At 42.6% G+C, this 18,940-nt stretch overlaps 1 protein-coding gene across 1 annotated transcript in view; it reads right to left on the reverse strand.

Annotated features, from left to right (window-relative positions):
* The window catches only part of LOC149311116 (transmembrane protein 200A-like), an 88,213-nt gene that overhangs the window by 18,008 nt on the left and 51,265 nt on the right, over window positions 1-18,940 (reverse strand). The window lies entirely within an intron of this gene.

The raw sequence follows: 18,940 nt of genomic DNA on the forward strand, positions 1-18,940 counted from the left end.
TTGCTATGAGATGAATTCTTTATTCTTATTCTAAAAATGGGAACTCACAAAACACTTCAAAATTCAAGAACTATATTGGCAGCTAATCAGCAGAGGAGGAAAGGGCAAGTAGAAGAATACAGTGGCATAAAGGGCAATGATAATAGCGTTTTTCTAAGAAGGAGCAGCTATGCCAGAAGACATACCATTTATATTATTAACATTTTCAGTAATCTGGATGCAAATAGCATTGTGCCAAAATAAAAAGAACTGGTTCAATCACAGAATATACCTCGGCAACAGTGGTACCAGTGTACTCTCAATCTTCTTGATACTTAACTTGCTTCCAAGATTTCTCCTTACAATTCCTTTTAAGAACCCATTTACAAAAGCAACTACTGTAAAGCAATAATTACAACTTTACAGAAATAAATACACTGATAGGTGGGTTTTGTCTGGTTGCCTAAATTCTTCTTCAAAGAGGGCATGAAAACAGTGCAATCTATAAACAGCTATTCAAAATGGCTTTGCAGCCATTACATAGGCAGGTGTTGCAATATAAACTGGAAACAGACGGAGCCAAAATACAGGTACATCTAGCCTGGTGGGGCATTGTTACCCAAAATACTAGGTTCCTAGGAGGGCACCCATAATTTACCTCAATGGAGGAATTGATTTAGCTCAGCCAAACTTTGTTCACTTTCAGGGTTTCTTCTTTCCAGTTGAAATTATCCAGATGTTTATGGATTTCAATGGCTTCCCTGTGCATTCTGACCTGATAGTTGTGGCACTGTCCAGAATTTCAATGTTATCAAGCAGTATTTTATGCCCAGGATGGTTTATAACATGTTCTGCTACATGTTATAAACCATCCTGGGCATAAAATACTGTTTGATAACACTGAAATCCTGGACCATGCCATTGCCAACAACTATCAGGTCAGAATGCACAGGGAAGCCATTGAAATCCATAAACATCTGGATAATTTCAACTGGAAAGAAGAAACTCTTAAAGTTTAGCTACCAGTCCTGAAGAATAGTAAAATGAGGACTCAGCAAATGCAAATGGGAAATCACCCAGGATCAGGGGCTTTCTCAGCAGATAATGATCACCAATTAGCAGTCACTAATCCTCCTTTGCATATTCTCCCATCCGGAGGCCCTGGCATCAACAACAGAACAATACACAGATTAACATGGAAATCATTCCTGCCTACACAGGGTCACATTGTGTGTGTGTGTGTGTGTGTCTGTGTGTGTGTGTGCATCCAGCTTTCTTCTATGCCAACATTCTCTGAAGGTGCCAGCCACAGATGCTGGCGAAATGTCAGGAATAAACTCTTACAGAACATGGCCACATAGCCCCAAAAACCTGCAAAAAACTATGGATGCCGGCCATGAAAGCCTTCGACTTCATATTTTTGTTTTATGCAAGTAAACTGATCTAGTTGTTTCATTTCACATGTGCATATTGTTAGTTTTGAATGAAAAAGCATATTTAAATATATTGAACATCTTGTCTTTTTTGTAGTATGGGAACTTATGCTTATTATTTCCATGTTATTGCTTATCTGTGGTACCAAATAGTCTGTAAAAATAATAACCAGGTTCTTTGTTAACTGAAGAATGCCTGCACTGCAATTTCATCATGTCTAAATTTTTATCCAAATAACTCAGGTGACTTTTTCAAAAATCCACCATACAATCTACTTTCAAGGTAGACTTACAGAAAGAGTGTTATATTGGCTTACATGAGCCATAATAGACAGTCCTTTAAAGCCACTGTCCAGGCAGCTTTCAAGCATGATGTTTATATGCTGTGTGCTCCCACACTGCCCGGATGTTGGGCAGCTGCCCAGGTGAGGGTGGCTTCAAGGTTTGGGGGGGGGGTGTGCAAACTGCCAGGGGGTCTTGAAGATGCCATGGAGCTGTGGCTGGGTGAGAAAAGCTGCCTTTTCCCCGGATGAAAAATGAACGGGTCTTCCAAAAGAAAAGGTACATATTTGCATATGTGATGGCAATGCACATATATAAAGTCTTTTTGGGTAAAGATTCATTTGGAAATAAAGTTAATATTAAAAATTGATTTTCAGTTTGGACCAGAAATATATCTGTTAAACACGACCTCATTATTAGACCCAGAGGAAGAAAGGAAACATTGGAAAATATTATTATATTTAATTTCAGCTGCAAGAAAGATAATAGCAAAGAACTGGAAATTACCTATAACCCCACAAATAGAGACTTGGCAAAATGAAATAGGGGAATTGAAAGATCTAGATTAACAGCATTGATAAATAAGAAAGATATGGCTAAATGGGAAAAGGATTGAGAAGCTGTAAGACTATACTTAATGGCTGCTCAGTAAGGAGAAGTACAAGAAACAAAACTGTTTTATTCATACTTAGAGATAGGGGAATAAGATTTTGTATTAAAAGATAAAATTATACAGTTTCTTGTGGAAAGTTATCAGGTGTAAACCTAATATATAACAGATGTATAGCTTGTTGATATAGGTTGATATATGTTTTTATTTATCCTGTTGTAAAACTGTCTTGTAAAAATTTATCTTGTAAAAACGCAAGCTTTGTAAAATAAAGATATATTAATTAAAAATAAACAAATAAAAAAAGGAACGGGTCTTTGCTGCTCCTTTTTCAGCTGGCTTCAAGGTGGATTGGGGCTGCAACGTGTGTTCACCATGGCCACAATCCATCTTTGGAAGCTGCCCCTTCCACCCCTCGGTTTCACCGCTATAATGCATTTTAGCCTATTCATTGCCCAGATCCTTTTGCCCTGCCAAGCAAATTAGGCACATATATAAGAGTGCTTTTTGTTCAATTTCAAAACTACAAAACTACAGTTGATATTGTGGCTGCAAATGAAATCTACAATTTCCTTGAAGTGAATATTTGATTGTATTGGGTGACTTGATGCACATCAGGACCTACTGAAATTCATGACAGCCAGATTTTCTGTCAGAATCTGCTGCTCAAGATAAGGGAAATGGAACTGCAGAATAGACTCCTTCCATCAGCTTTTGCTCATATCTATCCAAGATAAACTTAGTTTTGGTCATGTAAGAAAACTGCATTAAACTCTGTCAGCTTACAGTTCCCTAGCAGAAGTGTTATTATTAGATGTGCATAAGATAAAGGAGCAGATCCGTTCTATGTCCTTGACATAGTGTTTACAAACCACTGCTTTTCTCCTTGGGCATGACCAGAAACCATCCCTTAGACAGAACATCTACCTATGCCTAATTTTGTATGCCTCATCACTGAGACCAAAAATCCTAGAAAAGCATCTATGCTACAGTTAGAGCAGTTTAATATCACTTTAATTTCCATGACTGTATCCTACAGAATCTGAGAATTTGTAGCTGTTGAATTTGATTGGATGCTGTGCTGCCGTCTCTTGGGTTTTTCTGATAAAGAGTTCTAATGCCATTGCTCAAGGGGAAATGTTCTAACAAGGTATTCTAAGTATCTTATTGAAAAACAAAACCCAGAAGTCTACAGAATTGAGCCGTAACAGTTACAGAATGGAGCCACCAACTATAGTTTAGGTGCATTCTATCATCTAGAAGAGTCCTAATGCTATTCATTTCCATAAGATCAGTGCTTCTCAATTATTTTCTGTCATGCCCCCCCTAGGAAGAAGAAATCATTTCACGCCCCCCGTGCGACTGTAAATAGTATCATTTGTCTATAAAATTGTTATAAGTACACCTCTGCATAACAGAGCCTCACGCCCCCCTTTACGGAGCCTCACGCCCCCCCCCGGGGGGCCCGCCCCACTATTTGAGAAAGGCTGCATAAGATGTTGCCTGCTTCCCCATCCAAAATGGCGTCCAGGAGATTTTGAGATTTTTTTCTTCTAATAATCTTTTTTTGTAAAGGCCTGCTTTGGCCCAGTATTAAATTTCTAGAAAGAGTAGTTGCAGAACCACATCCACAATAAAGACAACTCAAGTTTTCAAAATATATGGATCCAAACTATGAACCTTATTGGATCCATTTCCCCCCTGTTATGGGCATGGGAAGGAGCCGCTCGGGGCCGTGCAAGTCTGAGAAAAAACGCATTTTACCACACCTTCAAGTGTCCTCAAAATGGCCCCATCCCATTGCCTGGTGCCAAACCATTCCCATGCAGTCCTGAAGTGTGTCCTTTGCTTTGGTTGGAAGACTTCTGACTGAAGCAAATGACGCATCGCAGCACTGAATGCTGAGAGGCCCCTTCCCATGCCCATAACGGGGTGGGTGGGGGGTGGGTACGATAAGGCCCCCTGTCATCTACATCTAAATCTACCCTTCCAAGCACCGGAAGCAAATGGGGCAAAATTGCAGCACAGCATAATGGGAAATGTGAGACCTTGGAGGTTTGGGGGGGTGTACCAGGAAGGAAGCAAAGTTGCATTCTACACCAGACCAATTCGGAGTGAAATCAAAGTGAGCTTAGAAGCAATTTTTGTGAATTCGCTTGTTACCGAATTCACCAAAATCAGAAGTCACTTTGGATTGACTGTGGAAGCGACTCGTAACAACCCCCCATAGAAAGCAATCACATGAGATAATACATCATGTTTTAGCATGAATCCGCATGGTTGGACCCGCAGTCGCATCGAAACAGAGCTGCAAAACCCCTCGTGTGATAAGGCTCTAACAAAATTATTGCAGCATTGGGTTTTGAGGATTCTGAGTTTACACTGGTGTTAGTTTGTTACAAGATTCTTTATTGTTTTGGGGGCAACTGACTGAAATGACTACTCTTTTGAAGACTGACAGTAAAACCACTGGCGGGGTACAGACCGTCAGAAAGAGGTGCCGGGGAGGCACCTCTCTTTGCTCCGCAGCAGAGCTGCAACAACCAAACTGTGCGATGCTGCTGCGCAGCAACAAAGGAGCATTAAAAAGTGGCTCCTTTTTGTGGCGCAGTTACACTGCTGCAAACCTACAAAGATGTCCCGATGGTGTCGCAGCTGCGCAGCACTGTTTGGATGCTGCGCAGCTGCGACGCCCTCATCACATGCTAGGGTTGTGGGGCGTGTGCACGCACCACTCCAAGGCAATCCTAGCACGTCATGGGCGCACTGCAAAGGGCCCATCTGTACAGGGCCATTGTGTCTTTTTTCACTTTGCTGTACTCCATTACACAAGTGTCTTAAAGTGCTGAGGACATTAACTCCTAGACCCTGCTACAAAAGCAGATAAATTCTGGCAGAAAGCAGTATTCTATAAAGGTCTCAATAAACGACAGGTGCTGCCTGAAGGAATTTCAATCTAATCCATCCTCCTTCATCATAGGATGTTAATGCTTACAGAGTTTCAGTACAAAGCAGAGGTTATTTTTTGTTATTAAACATCTCAGAGATTTAATAGCAAACATATTTGATAAAACAAAGTTAAATTATTCTCCACATCTCTTCAAGGTACTTCTGTTCTACTGCACATAAAATGCTGAATAGAGTTAATATCCTTAAATTCCTACCCACGGTACCCTCCACATCCCTCTCATTATTTTGGCTGAGTTTATTATATCATTTATCTCAGAACTTACTTTTAAGCTTTCTGAGTCCAAGATGCAACTGTAATGGTAAAGGGACTGAAAGTTAACCCTTCTCTGAGAATCTCAAATTTTCCTTTGGACTTTTTCTCCCATTGTCAAGTTTAAGATTCTTACGAAAGGGTGTCCTATCACCATTACAGGTGCATTTGGTGAAGAAGTGAGAGAGTGTTCTTTGTTGCTTTCCCCAGGCTGTGGAATTTCCTACCTCATGAGGCTATATTGTCCCCTTCACTCTTTCCATTGGCAGGTAGGCCTTTGATTGCTGAAGGGTGTTGTACTTTCCAACATCATTATTATTATTATTATTATTATTATTATTATTATTATGGTTTAGCTGCTTTTTAGTTTGTTCTTATTTTATTTGCTTATGGGATTTATATCCTGTCTTTCTCCCAAAATGGGATTCAAGGTGGCTTACAATAATTTAAAAGGATAAAACTAAAGCATTAAACATTTTTAAAAAAACTTAAATACAGTGGGTCCTTGGTATCTGCTGGGGTTTGGTTCCAGGATCCCCCATGGATAACAAAATCCTTGGATGTTCAACTCCCATTAAATACAATGGCATACTGAATTGGTGTCCCTTATATAAAATAGAAAATCTAGGGCGCGTTACAGACCACCCGTTTGGGGCGGCCTGTATCTGGCCCTTTCCCCACTAGATCGGGGCCTCAGCTGCCAGAGTGGCAGCCTCTGAGGCCCCGATCCTCCGCTTTCCAGGCTGCGGGGAAGTGGCAAAAGGCCGCTTTCCTGCAGCCTGGAAAGGGGTGTCCTTGGGGCTTCATGCCCCAAGGACACCCGATGGCAACGGGGACCAAGAGAAAGGGGCCGTTCGGCCCCTTTCTCATTTGCATCGCTGGCGCAGCCGTGTAGAGGCTGCACCAGCGATGCAAATCCTGGAAGGAGCTCGGAAACAGAGCTCCTTCCTGCGCCGCCAAAAGAGCGCCCCAGGTGCTCTCACACAGCGCGAGTACGTCACTTCTGCGCCACCTCGTTTGGAGGTGGTGTGGTGGTGACATAGCAATGGTGGCGCCCTTGTGGAACGGGTGCCGCCATTTTGTACGGACCCAGTCCGTACTAGGGTTAGGGGCATCAGGAAGTGACGCCCTTTTCTAACCCTAGTACATCCTGGGGACATACTATAGGTGCGTGTGTAACGTGCCTTCGTTTGCTATTTACAATTTATATTATTTTTTTCAATATTTTCAAGCCATGGATGCTTGAATCTGTGGGTAAAAAATCCATGGATAAGGAGGGCTAACTGTAACACTAATATTAAAACATAAGTTTAAAAACAGCATAGCTAAAACATTTTTTAAAAAGTAAAAATCATTAAAACATTAATATAGCACAGCACACTACATAAATAAAAATTCATCCACCAAACACCTGCCTAAATAAAAATGTTTTCAGCTGCCGGCAGAAACAGAGCAGGGAGAGGGCCGAGCTGACCTCTCAAAATACTAACACTGGGGAGGGCTTTTGCTCAGTCCCACCACCTTTGTATAGGGAGATAAGGTCCTTCAGATAGTCTGGACCTAAGCCATTTAGGGCTTTAAAGATCAAAACCAGCACTTTGAATTCTGCCTGGAAATGGATTGGTGGCCAGTGCAACTGTTTCACATGATCCCTGTAGTCAACCCCAGTCAAGAGCCTGGCCACAGCAATTTGCACCCACTGAAGTTTCCAAACAGTTTCAAAAGGCAGCCCTACATACAGTGCAGTAGTCTAAATGAGATGTAATAAAGACATGTGTCACCGTAGCAAGATCTGACTTCTCAAGCAATGGGTGCAGCTGCCACACTAGTTTTAACTGTGCAAATGCACTCCTGGGCACAGCTGAAACCTGGGCATCCAGGCTCAGATCTGAATCCAGGAGCACACCCAAGCTGCGAACCTGAGATTTCTGGGGGAGCATAACCCCAACACAGGCTGAATTCTCTGATCTGCCTTCTGCCTGACCACTTCACCTCTGTCTTATCTGGATTAAGTTTCAATTTTTTCACCCTACTGATAGCAGGCACTAGTTTAGTACAGAAACAGCTTCCTTGGAGTCAGATGAATAGGACAGAAAGAATTGGGTGTTATCAGCATACTGATGACACTGAAACCCAAAACTCTAGATGACCTCTCCCAGTGGTTTCATGTAGATATTAAACAGCATGGGGACTATAACCAAGCCCTGAGGGACACCACACGCTACTGACCAGGGGGTCAAACAAATGTCCCCTAGCACCACCTGGAGCAGCTATAAAATAGTGCCCCCACCATGGCCCATCCCAAAGAGGTGATCCAGAAGGATGTCATGGTCGATGGTATCAAAAGACGCTAAAAAGCCCAGTGGAACCAACAAGGAAACATTCCTCCTGTCCAGTACCCTGTGTAGGTCATCCGTCAAGATGAACAGACCTGCGCCTGTTCCATAGCCAGTCCTGAAGCCAAAATGAAATGGATCTAGATAAGCAGTTTCATCCAGGAATTCCTGAGGCTGGGAAGTCACCACACACACTCCAATAAATTGCCTAAAAAGGGTATATTTGGTATTTTTCCAATCTGGTGGGATCTAGGGAAGATTTTTTTCAGTAGTGCCTTCACCACAACCTCTGAGACAAGCTGAAAACCTGCCTTGCTGTAGTGAAGCATTCACTCCTCCCATTACCTAATCATCCAGTCCTCCTCGGGCTCTTTCAACAGCCAAGATGGGCATGGGTCCAGTATGCATATGGTAGCTCTCACCTCTCCAAAGATTCTGTATATAACCTCAGAATACACAAACTGAAACATGTCCAATAACAGTGGACAAACAGGGGCCAAGGTTACATCCACAATACCTGTATCAACTACAACATCCAAATTGGAGTGGATCCGAGCATTTTTAACTGCAAAGTGCTGTGCAAACTCTTCACAACAGATTATCGAGTGGTTTATATCCTGCTCACATGGGGCAGAATGCAAAAGGGCCTGACCAGCTTCATTGGATGACTCTGTTGCAGCCATTATTCAAACATTTGCAAAGATACTGCTAATTAGTATAATCACAGAATAAATGTCCAAAGAATATTAAGCATCATAGCAAATGTATGCTAAGTAGTGGTTCAACCAAGGACATCAAAATCATAGCATGGCCTCTGACTGATACAGAACCATGCTGTTTTGTGTTTGCTACAAATGAGGTGCAGTAAACAGCCTATTACTTTACCAGATATTCAGAAGGCATTTTAACTCTGTTCTAACAACTGTTTTACTCTGACACCCTTGCCTGGGGACCAAATGAATCATTTCCTTTAATTTATAGTCACAAAGTTTTGGGGCACTTTCTGTGAAATATCTGAGGGTGGATCTGTCCCTGCTTGAGGATGATGGAGGCACTTTGCAAAGCAAAGCAATTCAATCTATTTTGCCATCTTTATTTCATTCTGCTATATGTGTAGATCCAGTTCTTAAAAATGAAATGAGAACACTTTTATAACAACAACTGTTTTTTTCTTTTTAACAACAGCTGGGGCCTTGAATTGGATCTGGAGGCCTATCCACAGAAGAGGAAGTTTGAAGCTTACAGCCCGCTCTTTGTATCCACAGATTCTTTATCCATATATTCAACTATCCACAGCTTGAAAGTATATTTAAAATATATACATCCAAAAAGCAAGCCTTGATTTTGCCATTTTATGTAAGGGACACCATTTTACTATGCCATTGTATTTAATGGGTCTTGAGCATCCACAGATTTTGGCATCCACACAGGAACGTAGCCAGGATTTTAGTAAGGGGGGGGGGGCAGACTAAGTGCCACCATTATAATGGGGCTTGGGTGCGGCAGCACAGCAGCACACACCATTCATTTTTCTAATGGAAGGGGGGGTCCGGACCCCAAGGACCCCCCCCCCCAGGCTACGTCCCTAATCCACAGAGGGTCCAGGAACCAGACACCAAGGCCTCACTGTATTGAGCTGCCTCCTCTTCTCCCTGCCAATCTTTGGAGACCCTGAACATACCCCCTATCTAGCAAGACTGATGAATAAGGTGACCTTTAGCATGGTTGACAAAGGATATCCATGGGGAAATGGTCAGAGCCATCTTCTGTGAGTGGGAAATAAGATGACCTTGCATTATTTTATATTATTTATGTGTATATTTTTTCTGTCTTTCAGTGCTAAACACCCTCTCAAGGTAGTAAGGGTGTAAAATAATTTTTTAAAAACATAGTACTAGCATATCATGACACCCAAGCTACACACTATATATATCCTTGCTTTAAAATAGCCACAAAGGGAACCAAATATACTTTCTGTGAGAGAGGAATTCTAGAGGATGAGGGCAAATTCTCAGCTCCCATATACCACAGCATATCCCATGCAGAGGGGGCTGATGGGGAAAGAAAATGGTTGGATTGCTAGATTCCAACCACTCTCTTCTCAGTCCTGCCCACTATTTCTACTTTTGTGGTATAAACTAAAGTCAAAATGAATCTGTACAAACACTTCAAAGTGACAAGGCACCGGCTTTGTCTGCTTCTTGGACCAGTGAAATGAAAGTGTACTTACATAATTTATCCCCATGCAGAGAAAGGAGGCAAGAGACTGAGTGAAACGACAGTGGTGGGGGTGTTTGGAATAAGTATTTTTCTTTCCTATATCAATTGCCAACATGAATCCTGGGTGATTTTTTAGAGAAGCATTTAAAAATTATTTTCTTGAATAAAACATATCATATCATGCTGTACATGAGATAGCATGCAGAACTTCACTTTACACTATAAACCTTAAATGGTTTAAATCATTAAAAGAAAATGTGGTCTTTCTAGTCTTGAGGACAGAGCTGGCATTTCTCCTCCAAGTCTGGAAGAGAATTTTGTGAAGAATGTAAATTCTGTTAGGCTTCAAATGCAGCAAAGATAAACTTTTCAGTGTTGGAGCCAAGCAACATCCGGTGCCTCTTGAGGCTTTTACATTCCTTCTGGTATTATGAAACATGATATGTACTTGTCCAAACCATAACAAAATAAGAGAAGCAGTGGTGGATCAGAGCAAAGGCCTAGTTCAACATATTAAAACCATTGAAGTTGACATCTTGAGGTAGCAAATTCCATAATGTGAATTATGCACAGCGTGAAGAATTTTTATTTTGCATGGATCTCCCATTGTTCAGCTGCTCTGTATGATAGCTGCAACTGACCATACAGCACATACACTGAAAGAAAAGAAATATCCACAGCAATTACTCATTAGGCAAGGCATCTCACTGGTTACAGCACCCTGGCAATTGCCAAGTGAGTAACATGCTCTACCCATGGCTGAAGGTGAATTACCATCCAGACTGAGCTGTATTACATGACAAAAGAAAGCCAAGATACAGTGAGAGAGAAGCGGCTTTCTCCTCGCCTCTCCACATGCTGTCATAGCACTTCTGTTCTTTTTCCAGAGGGAGATGGTTGTAAAAGCTTCCCTTTTTATGAATTTTTCCAGCATGACAAAAGACACTTATTACCATCTCCCTCAGAAAGAGAACATAAGTGCTTTGATTGCATGCAGAGAGGCAAGGAGAAAGCCACTTCTTTTCATTGCATCTCAGCTTTCTTTTATCATATGATAAGGGTGTTTGTCTTATCTGAGCCCTCTGCACCCCACACCTGAGGAATATGACTCGTTAAAGGGCCAACCTGAAGCCTGAAATGAGTGCTTCCCTTCCTTACAGTGGACTTCCAACTGGTATGCTCTCTGTGCCATTGGGTCGGAGTGGAAGAGTGGGGGGTACATGACTCCTCAGGTGAAACAAGCTTAGGGGAATACATCTCCAAGGGTCGTGGTTTGGCTTCTAGACACCTGACTATCAGTTTGCAGAAACCTTATCTAGGTCCTTAGGTACAACAGTTGCGATCTTAGCTGTGTCATCCTCCTTCCTTTTAGCTTGAAAACATAAGAATAAGTTTCTAGAAGAGGAAGAGTTGGGAGAAAGAATAAGTCCTCCAGCAATGGTATAACAGCTGTGGATTTTGCTAGTTCAACCACTTCCAACTCTGAGCTCAAGACAGGAGGCATAAGAAGATCCACGGGCTTAGCAATTGCCTGCAATTTGTATTCAAATTCTATGCTGTATTATTATTGTATCAATGTTGTTCTAAGTAATTTACATAAACTAAAGTTTATTTACTAAAAGAAGGTGGTGACACCATTTTGCTATTTTATTTGTACACAGATATTTCAGAATTCTACCACCAGGGGAAGCCATTTTTGTAGGAAATCCAGTAGTCACTGGCAACGCGATCCATGGCCCCATTCAGCTTCAAAATATGTTTCTAGATCAGCAAGATTTAGGAGAAGATTCAAGACAGAAGCAGATAGGAATGGAAAGACTTACCACCCTAAGAGAGATAAAGAAGGGGTGCATGCAAAGTTGTAGAAGAGCAGGGAGAAAATTAAATAATGCTACATTGCTACAAGTGTAATCTCTGGTGGAAAGCCTAGGCGCCTATAAGTAGGGGTGCACAACTTTCAAAATCCTGCAAATTTAAAATAATGAGGGCAATTTGACTGAGGAAAGCCAAAATTGTTAAAACTGGGAAGGTCAAAAATGTTCATTGAACTTAGATTTGGCCATATGATACTATTGTTCAGACAAGAGGGCTGACATTCTGCTAAGTCATAATTCAGCATTGCCATGTATAATGACAATTCCTGACATAGGCATTCATTCACAACCAACATTTTACTTGGCTGTGATCCTGTCTGGCTGAACACAGATAAGATAGGATTGTAGTACCATAAATAAATGTAGTATTAATAAATGTAGCCTTAATAAACTTAACTTAAAATTGAAATATCTCAAATATCTAATAAAAATAGCCTTGATGAAATACCTCAAATATCTCATTAGACTAATTAATTTAATTTAATTCTGGATGATTTCTGGACATTATAGGATTAATAACAGCCTAAATACCTGGACAATACCAGATCCTGTCTGGTCTTGGAAGCTAAGCAGGGTCAGTGTAGTTAGTAATTGGATGGGGGACCCATCAATGAATACCAAGTGTTGTAGGCTGTACTTCAGAGGTAGGAAATGGCAAACTAGCTCTGAATATTCCTTCCCCAAGAAAACCCTATTAAATACATGAGGTTGCCATAAGTAGTTAGACAATGTGAAGGTACATACACATCTACGCAAAACATAATATTTGAAGTGTCTCAGTTCAAAGATACTGTTCTCAAGCATCACCAACATATCCCAACCCTTTTGACATCACTCTCTCTCAAAAATGGCTGGGACCAACCTGTTCTGTTCACCCTTTACCTGTTTCTTGAGCTATTGTAGGCACATTCTCTCCATCTTACCTCATCATTTTTAAAGAAAACTATATGGAAAAGTGTATTCCTCAGTCTTATAGTAAGTTATAGTTCTCTCTCTCTCTCATTCTCTCTCTCTTGTGCACAAGCGTGTATGTGTGTTCAAAGTGTTCTTATGAAGAATCTCAATGGGGCCAGTCATTGTTGTTCATATTTTATAGCTGGAGACAAGATAGAGAGAGCACCTTGCCCAATGCCACTCCACTCAGTACATCCATGAATGAGAAAGGATTTTGCCAGACCAACAACCAGAATTAAATCTAAGACCAGCCTTTAAAATGGAGGCATATTGTCACATTATGAATAATGATGTGTACCTAGATGCACTCAATGGGATTTTCTTCCAAGTAAACACACAGTTCAGAACGTCACAGTTTTACAGAACTGTATTAAGTGAGAGACATCATGCAACTATTTCCACTGGCTTTGGCATCCTGTTATGAAACAGATAATTAATCAAGTCAATTTTGTTGCTGTTCCAGGAGGAGAGATTAAAACAACTGAGCTAATCAGATAAACATTAAAACCGGTTCAAGCATCCTGGGCTGCAGCCGGGACATGGGATGGAGGCAGGGATTATTGCATGCTAAATCGCTGCCTAACTGCCACCCACCATTAGCCCGGGTCCAAGCCGGGTCCCAGCCATGCTCCACTAGCACTTTTCTGAAGTTTCTGGCTTCAAAAAAAGTGCTGGCAGAGCGCAGCTGGGACCCGGGCTGATGGGGGTGGTGATTAGGTGGTGATTTAGCATGCGATAATCTTCACCTTCATCCTGGAAAGCTTGAGATGGTTTTAAAGTTCATCTGATAAGCTCCAACACTGTGTATTAGCAACAATCTCTTGCCCTCATCAGATCAGAGATTGGTCTTTAACAATTTCAAAATCAGATGATGTAAAAATAAAATTTGCCAGTGTTTTCTACAAAGTCTAGTGTTGTGCCTGACTAAGATAGCAATCTGTTTCTTCTTCATTCTCAGTGCACTTTCCAAAGGCAGCATTTCCATGAACATAGACGTTATGTTTGCAATCATTATTTTGGCTAACTTCACAGTTGTGAAGAGAAGTTGCCAAGCTCTGTTCAGAATAAATGCTGTAGGCCAAATAAGACATTACACAGCAGATACATAAGAACAATCAATGGCACTTTTAAACCCCTATGCATCAGGATTAAAAAACAATTTGCAATGCTTGACCTATGAGATTTGCAGAAAATATAATTTCTTTATGATTAGGATCATTGGTAAAATTTTACATGTATTCTTGCATTTCCTGAAAACACTGAGAATTCCAATGGGGGGGAGATCTGACAGTTTTTCCCTCCCATTTCTCACCATGATTTTCAGAAAAGCAACAGACAGATTGGTCCCAGTATGTGACATTCTAACATTGACCGGGAAACAAAAATATTCCAATGGCAAAACCCAATAGCTTATTTAGGGGCTGTACATACGAATGGCGAAACGCCGCTCCTCTTTGCTGTGTATCATTCCTGGAGCAGCCAAACCATGCAGGAACGATACACAGCCAGGAAGAAGCTGCCTAGAGCAGCTTCTTCCCTACAGCGTCATAAGGGCTGTGATGCAGCCCTATGATGCTGCTTCTTGTGCACAATGTGTGGACACTATGCATTGTGTACTATATTATGGTGTCCGCCATGTGGACGGGAGGCCGACATGATGGTAGTGGCAGCACATTCCAGGGTTCTGGAGCATGCGGTTGCTGCATGCTCTGGAACCCTAGAATTGGCATCGCCACGCCGCTTCCTGCCTGTGTATACCGGTCCTAAGTGACAATTTTTATCCCAGCTTTTTGCTTGCTTCTTTCTTAACTGGGCTTAAAGTGGGGAAGGGCTTAAAGTGCTCCCTAACAATTCTGCCAGGCAGTATTTTGGGCTTGGCTTTCATTAAGCACTCACATGGAAATGCATGTCTTCTCTCTGGCTGTGTTTTCTCAGGCCAGAAGCAGTGGGCAGTGTTCTACACTCTTTCTTGGTTCCTTTTAGGAAAACCACATATAACAACCAGGTGGAAGAGAAAAGGCCACAACTTTATTGTTTACAGCTGAAGCAAAAAAAAAAAAAAGAGGAGGGATACAGATGGGTGGCTCCATGCCACCTGTTTTTACCCCTCGTCTGCGCTGCGCAGACCACACCGTGTGGCACTGACACACTCCCTAAAAAGAAGCCGCCTAGAATGGCTTTTTAGGAGTGTCATAATGGCACTTGCACGCCTTGATGATGCCATTTGCATCATCATCGCATGCCCCGTATGGGTGGGGCTGTGGCAAGGTGGCACACGGGCACTGCTATTAGGACTGAGAGTGTATGGACGCCCAGCCCTAACGAGCCCTAAAATCGGCCCCGTGCCAAAAGCACCCAGACATCAACCAACCCAATTGTTGATCAATGAACCCCCCTCCGGACCAGTGTCAGACCACAGTTGTGACAAAAGACACTCCCAAAACTGAGAAGCTCAATATCCGAGGAAAAACATCCCACCTGCATATGCAAAGAAGGTGGGAGGGTGGGACAAAGATCCTGGCAGGAGCAAGAGCAGAGCAGCACCCAGCTGGCTTAAATACCCTGATACCCGAGTGGAGGGAAGCCTACCACAGCTTCCTCCTACTGGGTATCTCAGTCAATGAGCAGGAGGAGGCTCCTGCTCATTGCCTCATAGTTCCTCCTGCAGGCTGAGCAGCACACTGTCACACTTCCTGATGGGAAGAGGATGCTGGGGTCCAGAGGAGACCTATTGCCATTATTCCCCACTACCATATTACAAAATGTCTGCATGGTGAGTCGTACAGCCACATTTTCTGCAAATCTTCAGACCCCATAGCTCCTTTTTTTCCTGCTTCTTATATTTCCCTCATAATCCTTCATTACCTTACATAAAATTGGAGTCAAAAGTACATATGAGGACCAAGGAAAAACCAGAAGGAATGAATTTTATGAAAGAATGTAAAGACTCAGTTCAAATCTCTGTGGCATTATTACTTCCATTTAACATTGTGTTAATCTAGCTCAAGCCAGTTCAGAAGTGACAGTACAATGAAGTTAGAAGTTTAGTACATAAAACTGCTTATTGTGTCTCTGCTTCTGTAGCAATGTCTGAAATAGACTACAAAAACCTAATCCACTGTAAAAAGACTTAACTCCAGGAGGGTCATAATAAGGGAGACCTGAAAGCCTTAGGGTGCATGTACACTGTAGGACTAATGCAGTTTGACAACACTTTAACTGTCATGGCTCCATCCTACAAAACTCTTGGATTTGTAGGGAGGGTTGAGGGGGATAGACTTTATTGACATATACTAAATATTACATCCAGACATACATGCATACATTTATTTGTAGTTTTGTGAAGCACCAGCACTCTTTGGCAGTGAAGGCTGAAGACCTTGTAAAAACGCCGATTCCATAGGATGCATCTACAGCACTTAAAGTAGTGTCAAAATACATTATTTCTACAGAGTAGATGCACCCTTAGCCAAGTCAAGGTATTCTGAATACAAGCAAGCATTTTTTACTATAAGTACCATGTGGTAGTGAAAAAAAAATAGTGTACACAGAAATATTATACATGCCTCTTGAAGTACCCAGTGGAATTTGGGCTGGTTATTATCACTGGGGAGTTACTGGTCTCCAGAAAATCTTGGCAATACTGGTCACTTTTGGGATTCCTCTAAAGAATTTGGTTTGGCTTGCTTACACTATCTGGGCCTATTGTTTCTATAAGCTCTTGCCACAGTGCACTTTCTGAATTTTGACATAATTATGTCTCAAGTTTCTAAAGAACTGATTGGAACAGAAACAAACTATGGCGGGATACAGACGGGCAAAAAGGGGTGTATTCATGACGTCATGAAGGTAGAGCCTTCAGACGGCCCTTACCTGAATGCCGTCATGAACGCGCCGCCCGCACGCCCCAAGTGGGAAGAAGCGGCATTAAAAAGGTGCTGCTTTTTTCCGCTTCTTTTTGATTTGCGGTGTACGTGCGCAGCTCCGTATGTAAGCTGCTGCACCGATACGTCAGAATTGCTACGCTGCAAATATAAGTTGCCTGTTTAAAAGCTCCGTGTCAGCTGCGTCGCATAATGGGTCGGGGTCCGGGACATGCGTGGTTTGCAGTCAAGCTTTAATTGCAACGTCCGCTGCCATGCAGCTGTGGAAGCTGCGGCACAGCTGCGGCGCATTTTAAGACTCGTAACCCTAACCCTAGAGCCACTTGTGTGCATGCGTTGCTAGAATCGCGGGAAGTTGTAAGTTTTGCCGGCGGATGTTTTGGTTGTAGAAAGTGATAAGGGAACGTTTGGAATTTAAAGTGTCCCCCTACACACATTCCTGTGCCATTTTCACCTGGGAACGGGCACAGTTCGGCTGCTCCTGGCACAGCTGTGTGGCGGCTCCCCTTTGCCACCAGGCAGGATGGCTCAGCCATCCACCAGCACCCCGAAAAAAGGCGGGGGGACGTCTTGGTCTCATGCGGAGACGGCTGACCTTATAGCTATATGGTCCCAGCCAAACATTTTGCAGAAACTGGAGCAGTCCTACCTGAATGCTGACACATATCGAGAAGTGGAAGAAGCCATGAGAGCTGCTGCACTGGTACACCAGAATTGCTACGCCGCTAATTTAAGTTGCCCATTTAAAAGCTCCGTGTCTGCTGCGTCGCATAATGAGTTGGGGTCTTGGAACATGCGCAGTTTGCAGTCAGGCTTTAATTGCAGCGTCCGCTGCCATGCAGGTGTGGAAGCTGCAGCACAGCTGCAGCGCATTTTAAGACTCGTAACCCTAACCCTAACCCTAACCCTAACCCTAGAGCAACATGTACGCATGCGCTGCTTGGAAAGTTTGGACTTTAAAGTGCACCCCTACACACATTCCTGTGCCATTTTCACCTAACAATAAAAACCCCTAAAACTGTAAATATTTACATATATACAAGGGAGGTGATGGGGGGTGGCAGGGGGACAGCGGTGGCAGCGGAGACAGCTGTGGCTGTGCATTGCAGATTCAGCAGGAGCGCGGGGGCCAAAGGAGAGGAGGCATCTATGATGCTGGTGACACTGGCAAAGTGCAAGCGGACAAGGATGCCAACACCAGCTGATCACCAGCTGGCAGGAGACCACCTTTGTTCTTGGGCAGAGCGGGGGGAAAAGTTTTAAAGGGGCTTGGGCACTTTAAATGTGCCCATAGGCTTTCTGCCGCCGCTGCTTAGCGCTGCAGCTGCGCAGCTGCGCATCCGCCAGCCGGCAAAGGAAAAAAAAAAGCCGCGGTTTGGGCCGCCCGTGAGGAAGCTGCCTCTCTCTTTGCGGCGTCCTCCGAGGCGGCGGTTTGGAAACTCCGGGTCTGAAACGGACCCAGGTGAGGCGTCTTCACTGCCCCCCATGTGGAAGCCCCAACACCTGAAGCACGTCCCCGGGGCAGGTGGTCTGGAGGCTCCGTATTCAGCAGAATACACCTCCAAGACGTCTTCCCCTGCCCGTCTGTAGCCCGCCTATGTAAATTTCCACATGTGTGACAAAGCCACAGAGGGGTGAGTAATTTTACCACACAAGAAAACCTTTGAAGTGTCACAAAACTTATTTTATATTACCTTTCATTAATCAGGAAAACAGAGTCTAGCTTTATGTTGCACTCCTAAAATTACAACAAATGGAAAAAATGACAGAAATGTTTAATAGTCATTTCAATTACAGACCCTTACTCAACTGCTAGGGAACATTTTATGCTTTTGAGCTGTCAGTTGATTGATATATATTTTCCAAGGGGCGAAGGTTAATGTTTGAATGTATGAATCAGGTTTATTTATACTGTTGATTAAAACAGAACACATGTATTACTTTCAATACTTTTCAATATTCAAGACAGGTAATCAGAAAAGTGCATGGGGGTGTGTAAACACTAATAGCACAGCAATTTGCCCCTTCCAACAACTAAAAGTTATTTATCCTTATCAAAGTGATAACATTCAAGGATGAATATAAACTGAGCACATCTGCAAACCATTTGGCTTGAAATCTCTTGCCTCATTACAGGCCATATCCATT

The sequence above is a fragment of the Sceloporus occidentalis genome, unplaced genomic scaffold, assembly GCF_023333645.1.
Source record: "Sceloporus occidentalis isolate IW3139 unplaced genomic scaffold, rSceOcc1.0.p SCAF_6, whole genome shotgun sequence".
Taxonomy (NCBI): domain Eukaryota; kingdom Metazoa; phylum Chordata; class Lepidosauria; order Squamata; family Phrynosomatidae; genus Sceloporus; species Sceloporus occidentalis.